Source organism: Cryptomeria japonica, chromosome 4 (assembly GCF_030272615.1).
Source record: "Cryptomeria japonica chromosome 4, Sugi_1.0, whole genome shotgun sequence".
In the NCBI taxonomy this organism is placed as follows: Eukaryota; Viridiplantae; Streptophyta; class Pinopsida; order Cupressales; family Cupressaceae; genus Cryptomeria; species Cryptomeria japonica.
In genome coordinates, this window is record NC_081408.1 from 328,043,604 (window position 1) to 328,065,048 (window position 21,445).

Here is a 21,445-nt window from a genome sequence, read left to right on the forward strand (position 1 = left end):
GAATCTCAATTCAATTCTACATATCAACTTTATGCTCAATTTCTCATCAATCAACACTAAATATTCAATTATTCCTTTGGCTCAATCTTTGTGCTCACATAATTATCATCGCCAACAATTTCCTATAATCATCATGTACCCTCGCTATCTTTCGCTTTCGCTCCCGAGGGGGCATACTCATGACCTTATGACCTCACATCTTCAAAGTCGAGAAAAAATTCAAGTCTTCATCAAAAGTCGAGTAAAAATATTTTCAACTAAAGAAAATCAAACAAATTCCTATCGCTAAGGGGCATCTCAGCTTCATCGCTTCATATCAAGTTGAGATCTCTCGATCATCCGAATCGAATCAATCGCTAGGGGCATATCAGTTTCATCGCTTCAAATCAAGTTGATATTGCCTTCATCTGAATCAGTCTCTTAACGTTAGTCAGTTTCATCGCTTTTCATCAAGCTGATTATTCGTTTAAACTCAATCAAAAGTTTAAAGAGTATCTTTGATCACACGCTCAATCTAAGCAGGTGTTCAATTTCATCGCTTCAAATCAAGCTAGATAGTTTATCTTCGCTCACCACTTCTTGATCAATCAAGTTCAAGTTTGGTATCTTCACTCGATGTGTCTAGTTCAATCAAGTTCTAGATCAGTAAGATCTGCTTCTTGATCAATCAAGTTCAAGTTCGGTATCATTGTTGTTCATCGGTCCTAGTTCAATCAAGTTCGGGATTGGTATCACTTTTAATCGCTCTATTCAGTTTCATTGCTTTGAAACAAGCTAAACACCTCGCTCTTCATCTGGTTCGTGATCAATCAAGTTCAGAACTGGTATCTCCTAGACATCAATTATTCTTTGAACCAACGCGTTGCTCACACATTAATTCAAAGAGGGGCAAATGTAATACCCTAAAATTGGTCATCTAAACCATGGGCCTCTAATCTCGACAACATCACCAAGATCCTAACCAAAGGCAATTAAATCAACTTTGAGACACAATTAATTAAATCTTCAATCATTAAATGTCACATGGCAAGTGAATTATTCTATATTAATTAAATGTTTATTTAATTAATTAAATCATTTCAAGAAAATCATTTTGATCAATTATCCTATTTTAATTTATTAAATATCCTAGCATATTTAATTAATTAATAAATTTGTCATTTAATCATAAAAAAGGAATTAATTTATTACAAAAGAGGTATTAATAACAAAGCAAGAGTTAAATTGAAAATAAAATAAAAGAATTGAATTGAGAGAGAAATCAAACTTGAGATGTTATTTCTTTTTCAAAATTGAGATAATTTGAAATCAGAAAAGTAATTAAAATGAATTATTAATCATTCTCTAAAATTGGAACTCAAAGCTTTTGAGAAAAAAAGAAGTTCAATTGCATTCAAAAGACCTTTTTTTTTAATATATCAAAGAACTACCTATTTTTATCACAAGTGCATGGAATTAATGAGTTCCTATCACCAATGCAACTCGAACTTCTAATCTAAATGCATTTCAATTAAACTATAAATCTATCTCAAGGTTAACTGAATCTGATTTCTCAATTAATTCTAAATTGAGCTTTGCTTTTTGCTTGATCTCTCTTGTGAATTCCTATAAATTCAGCCTTCAGCTCTCATTCAAATCACCCCAAAGATATCCTAGAATCACCCCAGAGATATTTGAGAAACACCTTGGAGATTATTATGTTGATTTTGCTCTGGAGTCATTGTATATATTTGTTTGTTTTTTTATTATTTGCATATTTAGTTTGAGCCATTATTGCTTGAATCATTATTTCTTGAATTCATTATTGCTTGAATCATGATTGCTTGAATTATTAATGCTTGATTATTCATCCATCTAACATCCATCTTGCATCCATCTTGCTTGTTTATCATTGTCATATAGATGAAATCTTTCGTCTAGGTGTAGTCTAATCACTGGTATTGCTTATAAAAATCTGAGAGCAATCTTATACTCGCATCTTTTAGAAGGCAATTAGTCACTTTGTTAAGGTTTATTTATCCATGCTTATATTTGTCTAACCATATGTAATGACTTAATTGAAGTGTTGTACACACACAATAGGACCTATTATGACATTATAGGTCGTATTATGTCATAATAGGACCTATTGTGACATAATAGGACCTATAATGTCATAATGCAACCTATTATGTCACAATGGGACCTATTATGACATAATAGGTTGCATTATGACATTATAGGTCCTATTATGTCACAATAGGTCCTATTATGACATAATACCCCTTAAAAAGTCCTAGTAAGGGGTATATAGTCATAATAGGTTCTCTTAAGGAGTTTTATGACATGATAGGACCTATGATGTCATAATAGGACCTATGATGACATAATAGGACCTATTACATCATCATAGATCTTATTATGTCATTATTAGTCCTATTATGATATAATACCCTTTAACAGGTCCTACTAAGGGGTATAATGTCATAATAGGTCCCCTTAAGGGGTCTTATGACATAATAGGACCTATTATGACATAATAGGTCATGTTATGACATTATAGGTCTGATTATGTCACAATAGGTCCTATTATGACATAATACCCCTTAACAAGTCCTAGTAAGGGGTATAAAGTCATAATAGGTCCTCTTAAGGGTTTTTATGACATATTATGACCTATGATGTCATAATAGGACCTATGATGACATAATAGGACCTATTACATCATCATAGATCTTATTATGTCATTATTAGTCCTATTATGACATAATACCCTTTAACAGGTTCTACTAAGGGGTATAATGTCATAATAGGTCCTCTTAAGGGGTCTTATGACATTATAGGACCTATTATGACATAATAGGTCTTATTATGTGATAATCGATCCTATTATGTCATAATAGATCCTACTAAGGGGTCTTATGTCATAATAGGTCCTCTTAAGGGGTATTATGACATAATAGGTTGTATTATGTCACAATAGGACCTATTATGTCACAATAGGACCTATTATGACATTATAGGTCCTATTATATCACAATAGGTCATGTTATGACATAATACCCCTTAACTCTCTCTAAAAGTACCATCTCTCTCTCCCAACCAACTTATCTTTCTCTACATATGTCATAATAGGTCCTACTAAGGGGTCTTATGTCATAATAGGTCCTAGTAAGAGGTATAATGTCATAATAGGAGGTATAATGTCCTAGTAAGAGGTATAATAGGAGGTATAATGTCCTAGTAAGAGGAATAATGTCATAATAGGAGGTATAATGTCCTAGTAAGAGGTATAATAGGAGGTATAATGTCCTAGTAAGCGGTATAATACGAGGTATAATGTCCTAGTAAGAGGTATAATGTCTTAAGGGGTCTTATGACATAATAGGTCGTATTCTGACATAATAGATCGAATTATATCATAATAGGACCTATTATGTCACAATGAGACCTATTATGTCACAATGGGACCTATTATGTCATAATATGACCTATTATATCATAAGACCCCTTAAGACATTATGACATTATACCTCTTACTAGGACATTATACCTCCTATTATACCTCTTACTAGGACATTATACCTATCATATTATGACATTATAGGTCCTATTATGTCACAATAGGTCCTATTATGACATAATACCCCTTAACAAGTCCTAGTAAAGGGTATAAAGTCATAATAGGTCCTCTTAAGGGGTTTTATGACATAATATGACCTATGATGTCATAATAGGACCTATGATGACATAATAGGACCTATTACATCATCATAGATTCTATTATGTCATTATTAGTCCTATTATGACATAATACCCTTTAATAGGTCCTACTAAGGGGTATAATGTCATAATAGGTCTTCTTAAGGGGTATTATGACATAATAGAACCTATTATGACATGACAAGTCCTCTTAACGGGTCTTATGACATTATAGGATCTATTGTGACATAATAGGTCCTATTATGTCATAATGAATCCTATTATGTCATAATGAATCCTATTATGTCATAATAGGTCCTACTAAGGCTCGTCTTATGTCATAATAGGTCCTAGTAAGAGGTATAATGTCATAATAGGTCCTCTTAAGGGGTCTTATGACATAATAGGTCTTATTATGACATAATAGGTCCTATTATGTGATAATTGATCTTATTATGTCATAATAGGTCCTACTAAGGGGTCTTATGTCATAATAGGTCCTAGTAAGAGGTATAATGCCATAATAGGTCCTCTTAAGGGGACTTATGACATAATAGGACCTATTATGACATAATAGGACCTATTATGACACAATAGGACCTATTATGACATAACAGGACCTATTATGTCACAATAGGACCTATTATGACATAACAGGACCTATTATGTCACAATAGGACCTATTATGTCACAATGTGACCTATTATGATATAATAGGTCATATTATGGCATTATAGGTCCTATAGGTCCTATAGGTCCTATTATGTCACAATAGGTCCTATTATGACATAGTACCCCTCAACTCTCTCTAAACCTACCATCTCTCTATTCCAACCAACTTATTTTTCTCTACATATGTCATAATAGGTCCTACTAAGGGGTCTTAGGTCATAATAGGTCCTCTTAAGGGGTCTTATGACATAATAGGTCCTATTATGACATAATAAGTCGTATTATGTCATAATAGGACCTATTATGTCACAATGGGGCCTATTATGACATAATAGGTCGTATTATGACATTATAGGTCCTATTATGTAGCAATAGGTCCTATTATGACGTAATACCCCTTAACATGTCCTAGTAAGGGGTATAAAGTCATAATAGGTCCTCTTAAGGGGTTTTATGACATAATATGACCTATGATGTCATAATAGGACCTACGATGACATAATAGGACCTATTACATCATCATAGATCCTATTATATCATAATTGCTCATTTTATGACATAATACCCTTTAACAAGTCCTACTAAGGGGCATAATGTTATAATAGGTCCTCTTAAGGGGTCTTATGACATAATAGGACCAATTATGACATGACGGGTTCTCTTAAGGGGTCTTATGACATTATAGGACCTATATGACATAATAGGTCCTATTATGTGATAATCAATCTTATTATGTCATAATAGGTCCTACTAAGGGGTTTTATGTCATAATAGGTCCTAGTAAGAGATATAATGTCATAATAGGTCCTCTTAAGGAGTCTTATGACATAATAGGACCTATTATGACACAAAAAGGACCTATTATGTCACAATGAGACCTATTATGACATAATAGGTCGTATTATGACATTATAGGTCCTATTATGTCACAATAGGTCCTGTTATGACATAATACCCCTTAACAAGTCCTACTACGGGGTATAAAGTCATAATAGGTCCTCTTAAGGGCTTTTATGACATAATATGACCTATGATGACATAATATGACCTATTATGTCATCATAGGTCCTGTTATGTCATAATCAGTCCTATTATGACATAATACCCTTCAATAGGTCCTACTAAGGGGTATAATATAATAATATGTCCTCTTAAGGGGTCTTATGACATAATAGGACCTATTATGACATGGCATGTCCTCTTAAGGGATCTTATGACATTATAGGACCTATAATATGATAATCGATCCTATTATGTCATAATAGGTCCTACTAAGGGGTCTTAAGTCGTAATAGGTCCTAGTAAGAGGTATAATGTCATAATAAGTCTTTCTGAGGGTCTTATGACATAATAGGACCTATTATGACTTAATAGGTCGTATTATGTCACAATAGGACCTATTATGTCACAATGGGACCTATTATGACATAATAGGTTGTATTATGACATTATAGGTCCTATTACGTCACAATTTACAAGATCTTCTAAAATCTAGAATCTGTATTCTAACTCCTAGAGATTTGAAACCACTCTCAAACATCTTGCCAGTATAGACATGAAATATAACTTAAAGTATAAGAAAGGAAAAAGACAAAGGGAAATGTGACTTAAACTTAAATGTTATATTTCATGTATATATAGTTTTTTTTTCAAAAAAATAAAAATAAAAAATGTATATATAGTTTATTTAAAATAAAATAAAAAAATTTAAAAGAAAAAAAAATAAAAAAGAAAAAAAAAGGGAAACAGGATCCCGTTTGCTAAATGTGTTTTTAATTATTTTAAAAAACGAAACAGGATCCTGTTTCGTAAACGGGATCCCGTTTCTAAAAATTCAAACTTCGGTTCGATTGTAGCTTCGGTTTTGGCTTAGGAAATGGCTTGGAGAGACGAGCCTTTGGCTTGGACCTGGTTTGACTTGCAACTTGAAGGCCAAATCAATCTTCATATAAAATAATGACTTCAAAAATATATCTGAACACCAAATTTTCAAAAAAATTTAAAACAATGAAAACCCATTATAGTAGAGACTGTCTAGATTTGAAATATGTAATTTTTTAAAAAAATGGATCAATATTTTTATTTTTAAAATAATTACTAATGAAAGAGGTTCATAAATTCGAAATAACATGGCTTTTTAGTTTTTTAATAACTTTTTTGTCTCTAAGTTTTTTGAAAAAAAAATTAATATGGCATCAAACTAGAGACAATTATATATAGTTTAAAAAAAAAAAACCAAAAAATGTTAAGTTTAGGTCAAATTATGCTTGTCGTACACAAGAATTTTTCAAAACAATGATTATGCCCAATAAAAAATTAACAAAAAAAAATATGCAAAAACAAATTACAAAAAAATATTCTCATCAACGGTGAGTGAGTTATAGATCTTATCCCAAAAGGATTTATAAAATTAATTTCTTTTAGGTCAAATTATGCTTGTCGTACACGAGCATGGTATGGTCCTTAAAAGTGACTTTTAAACTATAGGTTTTAGTAATGTCTATTCAAACTTCATTTTTAAGATCTGGGTATTAAAATAAATTACATATTTGGAAAGTAGACTTCGAGAACTACATTCTCTATTACTATATTTTTTCAAGATTCATTCTTTAAGTGCCCAAAATCTTTAGGTCAAACAGGATGAAATTGAAAAAAATGGGAAAAAACTTCCACTTTTTGGCCAAAAAGTGGACACAACTTCTTGCAGGTACCTAGGACCATGTACACTTTCGCCATGGTCCTGATGACTTTTCTCCAAATTTGCAGGGCAGATCCGTGTTAGTCTAATTAGCTCAGATCTGAAGTTACAGCATGATCATGAACCGGTAGCTTTTCATTTCACTCATTTTCTCTATCTTTTCCTTATAGTCAACAAGTCAACTTTCCAATTTACAAATGAGGGTAAATCACACTTCAACCCTTGCAATCCACTTGGATTTGGATATAGTGGATTTATGCCCCTCTTTTGAATGTAAATTTTTCCCAAATGAAAAACCATCCTAGTGACTTCCTTTCTCTCTCCTAGGTGGGGAGTCACTAGGGTTCAATTTTTCCATTTTACATTTTGGTGAACCGACGTCTTACACATTAATTCTGATTTCTCATATTAGATTTGATTAATTGCAATTTGAATTTCAAATTTTCATTTCCAAGTTTGATCTATTTGCAAATTTTAGAGGTTAATTTCAAAATTGCAATTCAAATTTGTCTCTTTACTCTGAAAAATCAATGGTTAAAACATAAAACCCTAATTTTTAAGATCCTTCCATTTTTTACCTTTGATTGAAAATGTGACAGATATAGACATCTCCAAATCAACTATTTTTTTGGATTCCACAATAATATCATAATACCTATCATCCCTGAAATTTTTTTAAAAAGTTGGTCAGACCGTGTGCACTTTCACCACAGTCCTCAGCTTTTTTCCCGAAATTTTGAGAGACAAAATTGACTGTGTTTTTCTTCTTAAATCCAAAAAATTGGTGTAGTTTATCAATTTTAACACCTTCTAAGGTTGAACACAAATTCAAATTTTAAATTAATTTTCATAAAAGGGTCCTAATTTTAGATCTTCTTTTCCAGCAAATTAAGTTTTTAATTAAGAGAATTTAAATGGCAATTAATAAATTGGATCTTCTTGCTCTTTCACATATGATTATATTTATTTTCACATATATTTACTACAATCATGTGTTGGATAAGAGTTTCTTTTCTTTCATGTTGCTTCTCTTTATTCATAGCAATTGGTCATATTGTGTTGTTAGGATATCAAAATTATATCCGTTTCAATTAAATCTTAAAGCTTTCATGTATCATTTATGTTGCATTATGGTGATGTTGTTAACAAAATGCATTTTATATGTTAATTACCTGAAAGATTTTCTAGATCCCAAGCCTTGAGTTCCTAACCTTTGTACCGCTCCTAGGGTATCTTGTGTGGATGAGATAAGACCTAATGCTTTAACCAATGATCTCTCTAAAAGAGAGAAAGCATTGGAAAATGACATGGACACATCTTCTCCTCATACCCTTGAGCAAGGGGCGCAAAATCAAAACATCAACATTCTTACATCTTTAGATCCTCCTTATTCTCCTAAGACTTATCTTCAACATCAAAGTATATGTAGGGAAGATGATGTCATGCATTTTATTCATGATCTTTCCCCTCACATAGAGATAACTAAAAATGAGCTTTTAGATGATGAAGATATTCCTCCCCAAACTCCTACAAAGGATAAGTTTGATAAAGGATAGGAGATTGTCATTTCACATGATACTCCTTCTTCATCTACACATCCTTTTCTTCCCCCTTATACATCATATTTCAAAGAGATTCATGATCTTGTTCCTTCCTCTAGTCAATTGCAACATTCTTATAGTCATGGCTTTCATATAATGACAAAACAAGGTTTTAAACGACAAGGAATTGGGAAATTTGAGCATGGAATTTGTATCCCTATAAACACTCCTACACAAACTATAACAAAAGGCCTAGGAAATGGTACTCCTCTTTCTATGGATGAATTCCTTAGGCTCCAAAACTTTAAAGACCATCTTCAAAGACAACAAATCAAAAGAGCCCATAAAAATGCTTCTTCTTCAAAACGTCCTTTTTGTTCATTTCACCAAACCCATGACCATAATGTTGATGATTGCCCTGATTTTCAAAAATCTATTCAAGATGGCATAAATAGTGGAAAAATTAGAATTGTGGATAATGAACCTTCTTCTCCTAACAAACCCTCTCCTTCATGTCAAGACGATATTTACCATCATGAAAGCTTAGCGGCAAGAATCTATTGGAGATTGAAATATGATAAGAACATTTCTTTTCCTCCTCAAAATAAAAATCTTAAGCAAGTGAAAGGTATTGAATACTGTGTTTTTCGTGATTCATATTCACATTCTTTTGGAAAATGTTATGCATTTAATAAATTTGATCAAATGCAATATGATCTTGCATAAATTTGTCTCACAACATATTTAGTTGTATTTTTTAGTAAAAGCATAGTGTCTTAGCACTTCTTTTCCATTCATGTTGCTCTTCACCTTATGACATAACCATCTCATTTAAGAAGAGCTCTTTATCATTTGTGGTGGTATTGTTTCAATTTTATATACTTTGGGGCAGCAACATGAAGTCCACTTTTTGTCTTCTTTCTATACATTTATTTGTTTGTTTGTGCAGTATTCATTATTAGATCTCCTTTCTTGCATTGGGTTATTCTTATGTAAGCATGTAAATGTTATTTGGTTTTCCACTTTGGTTGGAGAGGAGTTTCTTTAATAAGTAATGCACCTCTTCTCTTTCTTTCATTATCTTGGAAAAGGTATCTCCTCTATAGTTGCGATTGTTCTCAAACATGATATGCCTCCTTGCATGGAATGATCTCTTGAGAGGTGCATATTCCTTCCTTTGGAGAATTTGTTCCATTAGGAAGGCATGTCACTTGAAAATAAGCACCATTGGAAGATGTATACCCCTTTTCCCCTTGATCTTCTTACTTGAGGGGCAAGGATTTTCATTCCTATTCCTTTCTCTCTATCTCATGTATCACTATTTCCTTTAGGGGCTACATTTTTCATATATGATTATCATTTCTATATGCTTAATCCCCCTTGGGGAACATGTGATGCTTTTTCTTCCTTTCAAAGATTACCACTTCTTGAGATGTGTATTTTACATATACTAATGTCTTTTCTTGCATGTATTCATGAAAGTATATTGTGCATTTGCTTATATTTAATCTATCTTTAGAAGATAGTGTAACCCCTTCTCATTGTCCCTACACTTGGGGGGCAATAAGCCCTCTTTCTCTCTTTCTCTAAGGATCCACTTTGCTCTATTAAGTGGATGGTGTGAGCCTTATTACTTATGTCATTCCTTGTGCGAAATTGTTGGTTGTCTTGCTCAAGGATTCTCTCTTATATAGGAGGTGTAAGTCCTTGACTACAACCTCTTTCACACTTGGTAATGTACATCTATGATAAATTCACCCATCCCTCTTGGGGGATAAAAGTGTGTCATCCCTCACCAAGAATCCCTTTCACCTAGGAATAGGAGGAAGGATTGCATTCTTGTTCTCTCCTTTTCTTTGTTCTAGAAGATGTTATATTTGTCTAAGACAACTCTTCTTGGAGGAATATGTCTTTTTGAACAAAGATCGCTTTTCTTCCAAGGATCTCCTTTACACTTATGACAAGATATCTCTTTTCAACTATCTTATCCTTGCTTGAAGAGTATTCCCTCTCTCGCTTGGATTTATGACATTGTTGCATGGTGGATATCTTCTTTATGATGAAGGTAGGTATCCTTGTTCTGCTTTCATTAAGATATCAACATCAACCTATGTTGACATATTAAGGGGAGGGAACCCACACTTCTCCTTTGTACTATACTTCCCTTATGCATTTTACAATGGTACATTCTTGGAACCAGAGGACAGCCTCTTAGAGCAAGATGTCGTCACTTTTTGTACAGTGGGACATTATTGGAACCAAAGGGTGACCTCTTAGAGAAAGATGTCATCACTTTTCTTGTACAGTGGGTCATTCTCAGAACCAGAGCACAGACTCTTAGAGCGAGATGACGCTTCTTTTTTCTTATATAGTGGGTCATTCTCGGAACCATAGCATAGATTCTTAGAGCGAGATGTTGTTGCTTCTCTCTTGTACAGTGGGTCATTCTTGGAACCAAGGCATGGACCCTTAGAGCGATATGACGTCACTTTTCTCTTATGTAGGGTGATTATTCTCAGAACCAAAGCACAAACTCTTAGAACGGGATGTCACACCTTTCTTGACACTTGTACTATGCATTCTATACAAGTTGTAGCGTACTCAGGCATAGACTCCTATGAGGTGCTTCGAACCTCACTTGCACACACGCGCATGAGGTTGGTTAGAACTAATGGTGTTCTCACTCTCCTCCCTTACATGGATCACCTAGACAGACTCTAGGGGAGAGATTTTTCATGTCCTTCTCTCCATGGATCACCTAGTTTTAGGGGTGAGACGTCCATGGTTCCTTTCTTCTTTGCCTTTCTTCTCATGGATCACCAAAGTGTGTATTCATGTCCTCTCTCTCTTTCCTCTCATGAACCCATAGTTTTACTATTGATGGTTCAAGGATGATGTCAAATTTTCTCTTTTATATGATCACTTGTGTTTATGTAATGGCATGTGCCCTTGTGTTTTGGCTAGTTGATTTGTGGTCTTGTTCTTTGTTTTTATCATGTGTCTTTTGTGATTTGTCTTGTTTTGTTTGTCTTGTTCTTTTTTTTTGTGTGCTCTTGCATATGTTTGAGCGAGTTAAGATCCTAAGATTGGGGACTTGGTTCCTCGATATTAGTGATGTCTTATACTCCTTGTAGTATTGCTCCGCTTCTCTCATCTCTCCCTTTCTTCTACTTTACCGGTAGTATTGGCATAAGCCATACTCCCGCTAAAGTGGGGGCTAAATGTAGTGTCATAAAATTGCAACCTTGGCAATTTTAACCACATTCAAGGTCCACACCTTGGCGATGGCATCTTCCTTTCTAATTGAGACCCCCCTTTTCCTGCATTCTCACCCTTGAAGCCTCCCTTGTCTAGGCTCTAGACCCTATCCGAGCCCTAAAATAGGTCAGGACAAAGGCACAGCGCCCCTGTCCCCACCTCTTAGGGTGGCCCTATGTCAGGTTTGCTCGGTCCCCAATTCACAATCCGACTTCAGGGTTTGCAATTTTTCTTTGTCGGCCTTCAATGATTAAAAATTAATCCTTGAGGCATGTACAAAAGGACATTCAATTCCCTCATTTAAAAAATAATGGGGATATGCAAGAATTCAAGAGGTGGTCTTCATCATCGTCATCAAGCATTCAAGCACTCAAGTCTTCTTCATTCATCCATTGGAGAAACATTACAACATTCATTTGCAAGCATGCATGTGTGTTAGGGTTTTGTCACATTACATGTCATTTCATGCAATGATTGTGATTACATTCAAGAAGCAAAGCGATCATCATCAACAAATTGCAGATCTACAAGGTATACATTTCAAGCATTCACAATTACTTTCTTTCAAGGTTGATTCCTCAACTAGGGTTTGACTGAGGCAAACCCCTATCCACAACCCTTCTTCCCTTCCTTTCTATGTGTAGGTTGTAGTTAAACAACTGTATTTTCATATTTGGGCTCCATTTACAGAGGTGAAAAAATCATTTTCGTTTCGCAGATTTTTCGGAGGACCATGTACACTTTTGCCATGGTCCCGATGACTTTTCTCCAAATTTGTAGGGAAAATCCGTATCAATCTAATTAGCTCAGATCTGAATTTACAACACGATCTCGAACTAGTAGCTCTTCATTTCACTCATTTTCTCTCTCTTTTCCTCATAGTTAACAAGTCAACTTTCCAATTTACAAAAGAGGTAAATCACACTTCAACCCTTGCAATCCACTTGGAATTCACATCCTTGTCTCTCTTGGACTTGGATCTAGTGGATTCATGCCCCTCTTTTGAATGTAAAGTTTTCCCAAGTGAAAAACCATCCTACTGACTTCCTTTCTCTCTCCTAGGTGGGGAGTCACTAGGGTTCAATTTTTCCACTTTACAATTATCTTATTTTTTGGACTCATCGGATCATCTTGAGATGGTCATTGGAAGCAAAACAATCACTTTCAAGATGGACAATGTGGTTTCTTCATGATTATTTGAAGAGATGCAAAGGAAATCTTATGAGATGGCTAAGAAGGTCCTAGTTGTTCATGGTAGAATGACAGAGAAAGACAAGAAGAAGGATAAAAGGGTAAATCCAAGTCTTCTAAAAGATTTAAGTCTCCTAGTAAAATGACAAGGCAACATGTATAAACTACAAAAAAATATGGTCATTTCAGAAAGAGTGTAAGGAGGATTGATAGACAATTAGAATGCTTAGAATGTTTAGGAGGATTGATAATGAAAGAAGCATCCTCTTATATAGAAGACACTGTAAGAAATGGAGGGATAAGATTAAGAGGTGTAAAAGATAGATGGTCGGCTAGGATTAAAGGGTAGGTAGAAGAAATAATAAAATGATAAAGGGGTTAGGTTGTGTAGGAATTAAGAGATGAATGACATGTGTCTTGGGTAGAAAAGGTTAATGAATTAATTAAATAAATAAAGATTTATTTAATTAATAGAAGAAGTGGGATCAATTAAATAAATAAAATATTTATTTAATTTAGGAAAAGGATTATCTAAATAAATAAAAGTATTTATTTAAATGAGGAAAAAGGCTAGAAGAGGGTAAATGAATTAATTAAAGAAATAAAGATTTATTTAATTGATAGAAGAATTAGGCTTAAATAATTAAATAAATTAAAATATTTATTTAATTAGATAGGACAATTTTAGGTGTCTACATTTTGCCCCTCTTTGAGACAATGCATCGTGTCACGTTGGCTCAAAGAAGATAAGATAAATTGATACATGCCCCAAGACAGGAATGATATGCCCCCTCGAGAGATTGGATGAAAATATCCGAAAAGATCGTAGATAATCTCTCGATAAGAAGGAAAGGCTAGAAAGAACTGCCAAGATAGGATAGAGTGATAGAGTCACGGGATAAAGAAGATTGACATGGGAGACTAGGGCTAGGGTAATCTATAAGATAAACTATGAGGGAAAACATCCTCATTGTCATCCACACACCTAAGAGATTAGAGTACAAAGAGAGCATAGAGCAGTCAGCAATTAGCAGTGAGGAGGGTATCTCGGAGGAGAGACGAAGGAGAGGAGAGACAAGCTCATGTAGTCAGAGGTAGAGGTGGACTGCCTTTACAAGTGTCAACAACCTAGGTTCCAGGAAAGGGACAGGGACAACGACAACCACAGGAGCAGCCACAAGGACAGGGAGAGGAGGGAGGAGAGGAGGAGGATGAGCTACTATCCTTGAGAGAGATTTGCCAGGGACAGGCAGATGAGATTCAGGATCTAGAGAGGGATGGGGCTAGGCTCAGGAGACAACTGAGAGACACTAAGTGGGAGAGAGATCAGGCTATTCAACTCTACATAGAGGCTGAGACAGCACTGAGAGTAGGCAGGCAGGCAGTAGAGGACACGAGCCAGATATGCCTATGTTCTACAAGTAGGGGAGGAGATAGCCTATTGGAGAGACTTGTATTATAGAGTTGTGCCACCAGATCAGTGGGCTAGGAGCTTTTGGAGATCATCACGGACTACGATGACCACTGGAGGGAGAGACGAGAGACAGGCATTTAGTGGTGAGGTCATGGGTCCTCCACCAGCACCAGATAAAGGGGGTAGGAGAGATGATCCTGGGGCAGGGACTTCCAGGGCTTAGACTCCATTGAGGCTAGCTAGCTCCGAGGGAGGGAGTTCATCATAGCCTTAGAGGGCTCCCTATGTATCAGTTTTTGTACCATGTTTGTATGATGATGTAGACACCTTTGGGTGATTTTATAGCCATATGTATTTTGACATCATTGTAACATGACACTTATTATTTATATATATATATATATATATATATATGAGATGATTGATCCTTGTGGTAGCTATATGCATGTGTACCTATGTGATGTTGCTTCTATGTGATGCATGTATCTATGATGCTTATGATATGGATGCAAATATGCACATGATAAAAATACAATATATTTTTGTTCTTTTATGTTTTGAATATGTTATGCATATGTGAATGTATGGAATGCAAATGCATATGATAATGTATAGGATGAGATGCATGATGTATATGATATACTAATTAGTGGTGCATGCAGAATGTGATGTAATTGTGATATCTATATGTATGTATGAAAGGAGATATGCTAACATGTGATGATGTAGCTGCAGACTACATGAAATGCAGATATTTTTGGTGTGTCATTATACTCTGTCATGTGATAGCGGGCTACACAAACTCAAGAAGGATGATGGAGGTCAATCAAGAAAGAGGGATGGAAGATAGAAGATATGGAAGTGAAAGATCTTCTTGTACTTTATCATCATTGAGCTTTATTATGGCAAATAGGTTATGACAATTGAGGTATCGGTTCGACCCAAAAAGTCATTGTACCCATTTGCATGGAGATCAGACAGTCGTAAACAAGGAATGCCCCAGTTCACACTAGACTCACAATGTCCTCATATCCTTGGACAAGTCATAGAATTACTAAGAGACAATCCATAGACAACACAACAATAGGTGAACATATCCCATCCTCGCCTTTCTAGTCAAAGACATCCTGGAGATAAAATCTCTAGTTAGAGACATCCCAGAAAAGATAAAATACATGTCACCAAAAGATAAAATAAAAATAAAAACCAAGACTCGACACCAAAATTCATTGTAGTCCTCAATTTTAGTGTCTCTTGTCACTTGTATAAGTCGATTTGATTGTGGTCACAATGTTACCTTTAGAAAAAGGATAGATAGCACTGAACCATAATGTTGTTTGATTCTGTTGAAAGAGTTGATTTGTTGAAGCCCATTGTTGTTGTGTCTCATCTGAAATCGACTGAATCCATGAAACCGATACTTTATTGCGAAGAAGAAACTTTATTTTGGATCTGTGATGCAAGTGTTGCTTTATTGTGGATTGTGTGCAGATACACTGAAGAAAACTGGAATAAACTATACTCCTCGGAACGTGTGATGCTCTTAGCTCCACACCCATCGCTAGACTTAGGATTTTCCTTAGCCACAGATAGGAGCTGATTTATTATGGATGGAAAAAGGGGGGTTTATTATGAATGGCTAACCAATCTTAAGAAGATCAATAAAAAGCCATGATGGGAATGGGTAAGTTTATTATGGATAAATAGGCTATGAGTGTGTGCAAGAGTGAAAGGATGATATGGAATCCTGAAGGAGGGAGGAGCAATGTCTCTACACATGGCGCCAGTAACCTAGTTTTCACCATGGTACTTGCCCAGGGCGTCACCGAAGTGGTTTTCACCGTTGGACGAATTTATTTCTCTTTACCTTTTTTTAATTTTTTCAATTTTTTTTGTGTGTCACAAGGTGCCTATTTGCCAGGTTTTCACCAAGTAACGATTTTTTTTTTTATGATTTTTTTTTTTTTTGTATTTTTGAATTAGGATATTCTAAAAAGCTATGTGTAAAACCTGTGAAGGTGCATGTTGTTGATAGGATCCTCCAAAAGTTCTCCATCTAGTGTTGAGATTTGATATGCACTTGAACCATAAATTGTTGTGATGATGTAAGGACCAAGCCAATTGGACTCAAATTTTTCTTTCTTTTCTTTGTCTTGCTGATTCTTAGGATTTTTTCTGAGAACTAAGTCACCCACCTCAAATGTGCAAGGCTTTACCTTATGATTATAGATGCATCATTCTTTGATTGAATGATCTGTAGCTCCCTTGATTGTCTTCCTTGATAAAGGAATTGAGATAGAATTGCTAGTGTGTGGACTACACAGGCCCGTATGAGTGTCACCTTAAAAAGTTTGGGCACCTGATAACAAAGTCCTTCATGGAAGTTCCATTAAAGGTCCATGATGTATCACCAAAAGGGAAAGGATGTGTGGAACAGGTGGATGAGTCATGAAGGCTTATGATTGCAAAAATAAGTGAAAGTATCATCACATGATGAAGACTTAGGATCAACAAGTATGCTTTTTTATTTGAAATTTTAGAACTTTTGCCCCTAGTTATTTTGATATTAGGGGAGATCAACTCTTTCTCTTTTTCTTTCATAGGATTTTTATCTTTGACCTTGATTTTTTCAGAGTCCAATAGCTTTTGATTTTGATTTGGACTAAAGGACTTTTCTTTATTTTTGACTTTTAGATTTTTCTTTTCAAAGCTTGATTTTTTATCCCCAATGAGTAAGGGCTTTTGTAATTCTTGTTGATCCAAGTCTGACAGAGGAGTGGAAATGGAATGAATGGATGAAATGGTAAGGCTATGTGAGTTCTCAAGAGGGCTGGTGATACGCTCAATGGATTCTTCATTAAAACCACTCTTAGGACTATCGATATCAAGAGCTGCTTGCACCACTAGAGGAGATTTGCATTCAGACTTAGTAGCCACAACACTAGGTGGTTCATACACAATTCCTTGATATTACAAATTGTTTATAGATTGTTACTGTCTACTCAATACCTTATGAGATAATGGGAATTGATCAACATGAAAGATATACTCACCACATCCCAGATCTTTAATCTTGAACTTTTCTTTGGTCTCTGCTTATTTTGATGTAGAAGGTTTCAATGATTTTGGATCAACATATGTTGATAAAGGAACAACCTCTTGATTGATTGGGATTGTTATTTTTTATCTAGGTTGCAGATTGTTTCAATATATGAATGGGTTTGGGTCAGCTTTGACGGTCACTTCAACTCCATTGTGTGGGAACTTGATACATTGATGATATGTTGAGGGAACAACTCTCATTTCATGAATACATGGGCATCCCAAGAGTATGTTGTATGTGAGATATAGATCAAGGACTTGACAAACCACATCCTTCATTACCGGTCCAACTCTGAGAGGTAAAGTGGTTGTGCCCTTGGATGAGCGCTCTTCATCATCATATGCCTTGATGGTGATTTTGTTTGTAAAATTCACAACTTTATCCAAATATCCCAATTGTATTATTGTGTTCAAAGTACATATATTGAGACTGACTCCTCCATCTATCAGGACTCATTTTATTCAATGTTTGTGTAGGAAGGCTTCAATGTTTAAAGGTGCATTATGCGGTTGGCTTACGAAGGCGTCGTCATCTTTGGTGATTGTAAGAGATTATGGAACAAAAAGGTATCCCACCATGGCTTGAAACTGGTCCATGTTCAAATCAGTGGGTATCGAGGTTTCTCTTAGGAATTTGTCGAGTATGGCTTTATGTGAAGGAGAGATACGCAACATTTCTAGGATTGAGATAAGTGCGGGTGTCTTCCCTAATTGTTCTACTAGGTCGTACTCAGGTTTGGCCGATGAGGAAGTGGTATTTTTAGCTGGAGCACCTTGCAAGGTGACCTTACCTTGATGAGTTGTGACATTACATTCAGAGGTGGATTCAGAAGAAGGTCCAATGCCTTTTAAGACAACTTTGGCTCTTTGAGTAGAAATTTCTGGCATTTTGTCCTTTATGATATTAGTAGAAACATAGTTGTCCATCGAAATGTGGTTAACTGTTGAATCATAATCATAGGACACTTTGGTATAGTTATCTTACTCATCTGTGGCTTTGGCTTTTCCCTTGTCATGTTTAGGGAATGGCTCCTTAAACATCTCATCTTCTTGATTGGATGTATGTCCATCGATCTCAATGTCACCTCTATCAATAAGATCCTGTATAATGTTCTTCAAGCGATGGCAATTTCCTATTTTATGTCCCTTGCTCTTGTGATATTCGCAGTACTCATCATCATTCCACCAATTTGGTTTGAATTTTGGTTCATATGGAGGATTGTCTGGAATTGTTATTAGCTTGTTTGCCACTAGCTTCCTAAAAGCTGACTCAAGTGGTTCTCCCAATGGGGTGTATTTCCTTTGTGGTTTTGAAGTTCCTTGAGTATTTACTTGGTTGTTTGTAGAAGAACTTGATCCTGAAAGAATGATTTTTGGTCTCATTTTGTTAGCATCAACAACACCATCATTTACTATGTTCTTGTTCTTGTTCCAAAATCGTGGCTTGTCCTTTGCTTTAAAATCCTCTTTATTTTCTTTGAATATCTTGATGATTCCTTGCTCAATTAAGACCTTCTCTGTTGCTAAGCCTTTCTCAATGACTTCCTTGAAAGTGGACAAACAAGATTTCCTCGAGTCATAACCAAATTCTCTGTTAACATTCTGTATAAACATCTCTACCATTTGTTTTTGTGGAATTTTGCAAGAGCATCTGTTGGCTAAATTACTCCATCTTTGTAAGAATGACGAAAATGACTCCCCATCTTTCTGTTTGGTATTGCATAAAGTGGCAACTGATATATCTGTCTCTGTGTTATATGAGAAATGTTGGATAAATGTCTTTGCTAGATTACCCTATGTAATGTCCCAACTTCGCAAATCTAAGAAAACACGTAAACAATAATTTTTAATGATTGATTAACTCATCTAGGGTATAATTTGTCTAAATCCATTTAAGTTTATTAGTTATCAATAAGTCAACTCCATGTTTAATTCCTAGTGGAATAAAAGGGATAAGCTACCTTAGGATGCCCGTAGCACTTATCAGGCCCAAGGATGGTACATATCCCCTTGGCCCTCCTGCTAGAAGCCCTTTGTCAACTGCAGTGGGTGGGCTACCTGACAGAGGCCTAGTTCTTGCTATCCCTGTTGCCTAATTCCTCATCTACCCCACTAGGTTTAAATATGTAATTGCTTTATCCATATTATTCATAATTTAAAAGTAATGCATATTATATCGATTAACCCTTAATTACATAATGATGTTGTTTCCTTAGTCAGAAGTTGTGGTTTATTAATTAGTTCATTTATTTAAACTATTAAATAACTTGTTCATTCATGATGATCCATTCATATTGTGCAAACATATATACGTATATATATATATAAATATAAATATATATATATATATATATAAATATATATATATATATATAATTTTTATATTAACTATCATATTTGTCTACTTTTAATATAACATACAATGTAATTAATAAAAACCTTATACTATTATTCAACTTTAACACCCAATATATACTTTATGTCTGAAATAATGTTTTTAAATTTACTTTACTATGAAATAAATCTCAAGGGCCACCGGTCTTACCTGGACTCCTGCACTCAATCCCCTTTGGACCTGAGTTAACCCTCGGCACTGTCTCTGCCCGAGGTTATTTCCCCTGCGTTCCCTTTCTGCGTTTTTTCCTTGCGTTCTATTCTTCTACATTTTTCTTCCTCTCTAACCTCTGACCCCCCACTCGATGGGATGCCAACGCACATAAATATCCCTCGGACGCGAAGATACACAGTCACGCCCTTGTAGAAGAGACGTGACTTATTTAAAGTCACGTCCGCACCTTATTGTCCATCGTCTTGGGTTACGACCTTTGGGAAATACCCAGTGCGATCTTCTTAAGCATTAAGCACCATTAATATTAATAGTTATTTACTAATATTTGTCATTAATTTAATAGTTAACAATGATTCATATTAATTAGAGTTTTAATAAATATTTGTTGCAAAGTGTATTTTATATTTATTATTTTGTAGCACCCATTATATAAAAAAAATTATGTATTAATAATTATATTTTTAATAATATTTTATGGTAACGTTAATTTAATAATTAGAGCGTAATTATTAAATAATGAATCATTTCTTATAAATGGAAGGTATAAATAATTACAAAATGTGGGGTCATGACAGCCCTCCCCACTCAAAATTGCTTGTCCTCAAGCAATCTGGGATTGAGATGATTAATGGTCTCATCTCCTTCCCATGTAGCATCTTCCCTAGGAAGGTTCTTCCATTTGACTAAATACTCTGTTATGGTCCTCCTTCTTAATTTTCTTTCTCGTTTGTCAAGGATAAGTTCAGGTTCCAAAATCAACTTCCCTTCATTATCAATTGGGGGTAGCTCGGTACAAGGGAGAATGTGTTGACCTAAAACCTTTTTTAGTCGGGATACATGAAATACATTGTGTATTTTGTTGTGATCGGGTAGCTCCAATTCATAGGTCACTTCACCTATTCTTCTCAAAATTCTATAAGGACCATAGAATCGTGGTTTCAATTTCTCAGCTCCACTGATTTTAATGGATGACTGCTTATAAGGTTGGAGTCTCAAGAATACCAAGTCTCCTACTTCAAATGATCTTTCAATCCTTTTTTTGTCCGCATACAGTTTCTGTTGGTTCTGTGCTTGGTGAAGATTATCTTTAAGGGCATTCATGATATCTGTATTTTGCTGGAGGAAATCTTTTGCACCTGGTACATGACTTTCTGATCGGATGAGATCCCCAAAGGACGTTGCTTCATACCCGTAGAGGGATTTAAAGGGACTCATTCGAATTGACATATGATGGGTTGTGTTGTAACAATACTCCCCAAGATGCAGCCATTTGACCCAAGCATTCTACTGACCTGACACATAATTCCTTAGATAACCTT